The following is a 7348-nucleotide window of genomic DNA, read 5'->3' on the forward strand; positions in this document are numbered from 1 at the left end:
TTATTTGCCACATATAAAAATATAATGGTGTGCACCTAGCGAAGCTCTTGAGCAATTCAAATGGTCATAACTTTTCACTCGGATTTCCGATTCAGGCACATAATATATCGAGACGCTCGAAATTGAACAACAGAAGCTCTCGAGAAATTCAAATGGGCATGAGTTTTCACTCGGATTTCCGATTCAGGCACATAATATATCGAGACGCTCGAAATTGAACAACAGTAGCTCTCGAGAAATTCAAATGGTCATAACTTTTAACTCGGAGGTCTGATTGAGGCGCATTATATATCAAGACGCTCGAAAATGAACATTGGAACCTCTTGAGCAATTTAAATGGTCATAACGTTTCACTCGGAGGTCCGATTCAGGCGCATAACATATCGAGACGCTCGAAATTGAACAACGGAAGCTCTTGAGCAATTCAAATGGTCATAACGTTTCACTCAGATTTCCGATTCAGGCGCATAATATATCGAGACGCTCGAAATTGAACAACGGATGCTCTCGAGAAATTCAAATGCTCATAACTTTTAACTCGGAGGTCCGATTGAGGCCCGTAATATATCGAGATGCTCGAAATTGGACAATGGAAGCTCTTGAGCAATTCAAATGGTCATAACTTTTCACTTGGGTTTCCGATTCAGGCACATAATATATCGAGACGCTCGAAATTGAACAACAGAAGCTCTCGAGAAATTCAAATGGTCATAACTTTTAACTCGGAGGTCTGATTGAGGCGCATTATATATCGAGACGCTCGAAATTGAACAAACGGAAGCTCTTGAGCAATTCAAATGGTCATAACTTTTCACTCGGATTTCCGATTCAGGCACATAATATATCGAGACACTCATAAAATAAGAAGGGAAGCTCTTGAGCAATTCAAATGGTCATAACTTTTCACTTGGGAGGTCCTATAAACCGCATAATATATCGAGACGCTCGAGATTGAACAATGGAAGATCTCGAGAAATTCAAATGCTCATAACATTTAACTCGGAGGTCCGATTGAGGCGCATAATATATCGAGACGCCCGAAATTGAACAACGGAAGCGCTAGAGAAATCAAATGGTCATAACTTTTAACTCGGAGGTCCGATTGAGGCGCATAATATATTGAGACGCTCGAAATTGAGCAATGGAAGCTCTTGAGCAATTCAAATGGTCATGACTTTTTACTCGGATTTCCGATTCAGGCACATCATATATCGAGACGCTCGAAATTGATCAACAGAAGCTCTCGAGAAATTCAAATGGTCATAACTTTTAAATCGGATGTCTGATTGAGGCGCATTATATATCAAGACGCTCGAAATTGAACAATGGAAGGTCTTGAGCAATTCAAATGGTCATAACTTTTCACTCGGAGGTCGGATTCAGGCGCATAGTATATCGAGACGCTCGAAATTGAACAACGGAAGCTCTCGAGAAATTCAAATGCTCATAACTTTTAACTCGGAGCTCCGATTGAGGCACATAATATATCGAGACGCTCGAAATTGAACAATGGAACCTCTTGAGCAATTTAAATGGTCATAACTTTTCACTCGGAGGACCGATTCAGGCGCATAATATATCGAGACACGCGAAATTGAACAATGGAAGCTCTTGAGCAATTCAAATGGTCATAACTTTTCACTCGGAGGTCCGATTCAGGCGCATAATTTATCGAGACGCTCGAAATTGAACCAATGGAAGCTCTTGAGCAATTCAAATGGTCATAACTTTTCACTCGGAGGTCGGATTCAGGCGCATAATATATAGAGACGCTCGAAATTGAACAACGGAAGCTCTCGAGAAATTCAAATGCTCATAACTTTTAATTCGGAGGTCCGATTGAGGCGCATAATATATCGAGACGCTCGAAATTGGATAATGGAAGCTCTTGAGCAATTCAAATGGTCATAACTTTTCACTCGGATTCCGATTCAGGCACATAATATATCGAGACGCTCGAAATTGAACAACAGAAGCTCTCGAGAAATTCAAATGGGCATGAGTTTTCACTCGGATTTCCGATTCAGGCACATAATATATCGAGACGCTCGAAATTGAACAACAGAAGCTCTCGAGAAATTCAAATGGTCATAACTTTTAACTCGGAGGTCTGATTGAGGCGCATTATATATCAAGACGCTCGAAAATGAACATTGGAACCTCTTGAGCAATTTAAATGGTCATAACGTTTCACTCGGAGGTCCGATTCAGGCGCATAACATATCGAGACGCTCGAAATTGAACAACGGAAGCTCTTGAGCAATTTAAATGGTCATAACTTTTCACTTGGAGGTCCTATTAAGGCGCATAATATATCGAGACGCTCGAAATTGAACAATGGAAGCCCTTGAGCAAATCAAATGGTCATAACGTTTCACTCGGATTTCCGATTCAGGCACAAAATATATCGAGACGCTCGAAATTGAACAACAGAAGCTCTCAAGAAATTCAAATGATCATAACTTTTAACTCGGACGTCTGATTGAGGCGCATTATATATCAAGACGCTCGAAATTGAACAATGGAAGCTCTTAAGAAATTCAAATGGTCATAACCTTTCACTCGGAGGTCCAATTCAGGTGCATAATATATCGAGACGCTCGAAATTGAACAATGGAACCTCTTAAGCAATTCAAATGGTCATAACTTTTCACTCGGAGGTCCGATTCAGGCGCATAATATATCAAGATGCGCGAAATGGAACAATGGAAGCTCTTGAGCAATTCAAATGGTCATAACTTTTAATTCGGAGGTCCGATTGAGGCGCATAATATATCGAGACGCTCGAAATTGAACAACGGAAGCTCTCGACAAATTCAAATGCTCATAACTTTTAACTCGGAGGTCCGATTGAGGCGCATAATATATCGAGAAGCTCGAAATTGAACAATGGAAGCTCTTGAGCAATTCAAATGATCATAACTTTTCACTCGGATTTCCGATTCAGGCACATAATATATCGAGACGCTCGAAATTGAACAACAGAAGCTCTCGAGAAATTCAAATGCTCATAACTTCTAACTCGGATGTCTGATTGAGGCGCATTATATATTAAGACGCTCGAAATTAAACAATGGCAGCTCTTGAGCAATTCAAATGGTCATAACTTTTCACTCAGATTTCCGATTCAGGCGCATAATATATCGAGACGCTCGAAATTGAACAACGGATGCTCTCGAGAAATTCAAATGCTCATAACTTTTAACTCGGAGGTCCGATTGAGGCGCGTAATATATCGAGACGCTCGAAATTGGACAATGGAAGCTCTTGAGCAATTCAAATGGTCATAACTTTTCACTTGGATTTCCGATTCAGGCACATAATATATCGAGACGCTCGAAATTGAACAACAGAAGCTCTCGAGAAATTCAAATGGTCATAACTTTTAACTCGGAGGTCTGATTGAGGCGCATTATATATCGAGACGCTCGAAATTTAACAATGGAAGCTCTTGAGCAATTCAAATGGTCATAACTTTTCACTCGGATGTCCGATTCAGGCGCATAATATATCGAGACACTCAAAATTGAACAACGGAAGCTCTTGAGCAATTCAAATGGTCATAACTTTTCACGTGGAGGTCCTATTAAGGCGCATAATATATCGAGACGCTCGAGATTGAACAATGGAAGATCTCGAGCAATTCAAATGCTCATAACATTTAACTCGGAGGTCCGATTGAGGCGCATAATATATCGAGACGCCCGAAATTGAACAACGGAAGCTCTAGAGAAATTCAAATGGTCATAACTTTTAACTCGGAGGTCCGATTGAGGCGCATAATATATTGAGACGCTCGAAATTGAACAATGGAAGCTCTTGAGCAATTCAAATGGTCATGACTTTTCACTCGGATTTCCGATTCAGGCACATAATATATCGAGACGCTCGAAATTGAACAACAGAAGCTCTCGAGCAATTCAAATGGTCATAACTTTTAAATCGGATGTCTGATTGAGGCGCATTATATATCAAGACGCTCGAAATTGAACAATGGAAGCTCTTGAGCAATTCAAATGGTCATAACTTTTCACTCGGAGGTCCGATTCAGGCGCATAATATATCGAGACGCTCGAAATTGAACAACGGAAGCTCTTGAGCAATTCAAATGCTCATAACTTTTAACTCGGAGCTCCGATTGAGGCACATAATATATCGAGACGCTCGAAATTGAACAATGGAACCTCTTGAGCAATTTAAATGGTCATAACTTTTCACTCGGAGGACCGATTCAGGCGCATAATATATCGAGACACTCGAAATTGAACAATGGAAGCTCTTGAGCAATTCAAATGGTCATAACTTTTCACTCGGAGGTTCGATTCAGGCGCATTATTTATCGAGACGCTCGCAATTGAACAATGGAAGCTCTTGAGCAATTCAAATGGTCATAACTTTTCACTCGGAGCTCGGATTCAGGCGCATAGTATATAGAGACGCTCGTAATTGAACAACGGTAGCTCTCGAGCATTCAAATGCTCATAACTTTTAATTCGGAGGTCCGATTGAGGCGCATAATATATCGAGACGCTCGAAATTGAACAATGGAAGCTCTTGAGCAATTCAAATGGTCATAACTTTTCACTCGGATTTCCGATTCAGGCACATAATATATCGAGACGCTCGAAATTGAACAACAGAAGCTCTCGAGAAATTCAAATGGGCATGACTTTTCACTCGGATTTCCGATTCAGGCACATAATATATCGAGACGCTCGAAATTGAACAACGGAAGCTCTCGAGAAATTCAAATGGTCATAACTTTTTAACTCGGAGGTCTGATTGAGGCGCATTATATATCAAGACGCTCGAAAATGAACATTGGAACCTCTTGAGCAATTTAAATGGTCATAACGTTTCCCTCGGAGATCCGATTCAGGCGCATACATATCGAGACGCTCGAAATTGAACAACGGAAGCTCTTGAGCAATTCAAATGGTCATAACTTTTCACTCGAAGGTCCGTATTAAGGCGCATAATATATCGAGACGCTCGAAATTGAACAATGGAAGCTCCTTGAGCAATTCAAATGGTCATAACTTTTCACTCGGATTTCCGATTCAGGCACATAATATATCGAGACGCTCGAATGTGAACAACAGAATCTCTCAAGAAATTCAAATGGTCATAACTTTTAACTCGGACGTCTGATTGAGGCGCATTATATATCAAGACGCTCGAAATTGAACACTGGAAGCTCTTTAGCAATTCAAATGGGTCATAACCTTTCACTCGGAGGTCTGATTCAGGTGCATAATATATCGAGACGCTCGAAATTGAACAATGGAACCTCTTGTGCAATTTAAATGGTCATAACTTTTCACTCGGAGGTCCGATTCAGGCGCATAATATATCAAGATGCGCGAAATTGAACAATGGAAGCTCTTGAGCAATTCAAATGGTCATAACTTTTCACTCGGATTTCCGATTCATGCGCATAACATATCGAGACGCTCGAAATTGAACAACGGAAGCTCTTGAGCAATTCAAATGGTCATAACTTTTCACTTGGAGGTCCTATTAAGGCGCATAATATATCGAGACGCTCGAAATTGAACAACAGAAGCTCTCGAGAAATTCAAATGGTCATAACTTTTAACTCGGACGTCTGATTGAGGCGCATTATATATCAAGTCGCTCGAAATTGAACAATGGAATGCTCTCGAGAAATTCAAATGGTCATAACTTTTAACTCGGAGGTCCGATTGAGGCGCGTAATATATCGAGATGCTCGAAATTGAACAATGGAAGCTCTTGAGCAATTCAAATGGTCATAACTTTTCACTTGGATTTCCGATTCAGGCACATAATATATCGAGACACTCGAAATTGAACAACAGAAGCTCTCGAGAAATTCAAATGCTCATAACTTTTAACTCGGAGGTCTGATTGAGGCGCCTAATATATCGAGACGCTCGAAATTTAACAATGGAAGCTCTTGAGCAATTCAAATGGTCATAACTTTTCACTCGGATTTCCGATTCAGGCACATAATATTTCGGGCGTCTCAAAATTGAACAACGGAAGCTCTTGAGAAATTCAAATGGTCATAACTTTCACTCGGAGGTCCGATCAGGCGCATAATATATCGAGACGCTCGAAATTGAACAATGGAAGCTCTGGAGCAATTCAAATGGTCATAACTTCTCACTCGGATTCCGAATCAGGCACATAATATATCGAGACGCTCGAATGTGAACAACTGAATCTCTCAAGAAATTCAAATGGTCATAACTTTTAACTCGGACGTCTGATTGAGGCGCATTATATATCGAGACGCTCGAAATTGAACAATGGAAGCTCTTTAGCAATTCAAATGGTCATAACCTTTCACTCGGAGGTCTGATTCAGGTGCATAATATATCGAGACGCTCGAAATTGAACAATGGAACCTCTTGAGCAATTTAAATGGTCATAACTTTTCACTCGGAGGTCCGATTCAGGCGCATAATATATCAAGATGCTCGAAATTGAACAATGGAAGCTCTTGAGCAATTCAAATGGTCATAACTTTTCACTCGGATTTCCGATTCATGCGCATAACATATCGAGACGCTCGAAATTGAACAACGGAAGCTCTTGAGCAATTCAAATGGTCATAACTTTTCACTTGGAGGTCCTATTAAGGCGCATAATATATCGAGACGCTCGAAATTGAACAACAGAAGCTCTCGAGAAATTCAAATGGTCATAACTTTTAACTCGGACGTCTGATTGAGGCGCATTATATATCAAGTCGCTCGAAATTGAACAATGGAAGCTCTTAAGCAATTCAAATGGTCATAACGTTTCACTCGGAGGTCCGATTCAGGTGCATAATATATCGAGACGCTCGAAATTGAACAATGGAAGCTCTCCAGCAATTCAAATGGTCATAACTTTTAACTCGGAGGTCTGATTGAGGCACGTTATATATCGAGACGCTCGAAATTGAACAATGGAAGCTCTTGAGCAATTCAAATGGTCATAACTTTTCACTCTGTTGTCGGATTCAGGCGCATTGTATATCGAGAAGCTCGAAATTGAACAACGGAAGCTCTCGAGAAATTCAAATGCTCATAACTTTTAACTCGGAGGTTCGATTGAGGCGCATAATATATCGAGACGCTCGAAATTGAACAATGGAAGCTCTTGAGCAATTCAAATGGTCATAACTTTTTACTCGGATTTCCGATTCAGGCACATAATATATCGAGACGCTCGAAATTGAACAACAGAAGCTCTCCAGCAATTCAAATGGTCATAACTTTTTACTCGGATTTCCGATTCAGGCACATAATATATCGAGACGCTCGAAATTGAACAACAGAAGCTCTCCAGCAATTCGAATGGTCATAACTGTTAACTC

Source organism: Glycine max, chromosome 2, assembly GCF_000004515.6.
Source record: "Glycine max cultivar Williams 82 chromosome 2, Glycine_max_v4.0, whole genome shotgun sequence".
Classification (NCBI taxonomy): Eukaryota; Viridiplantae; Streptophyta; class Magnoliopsida; order Fabales; family Fabaceae; genus Glycine; species Glycine max.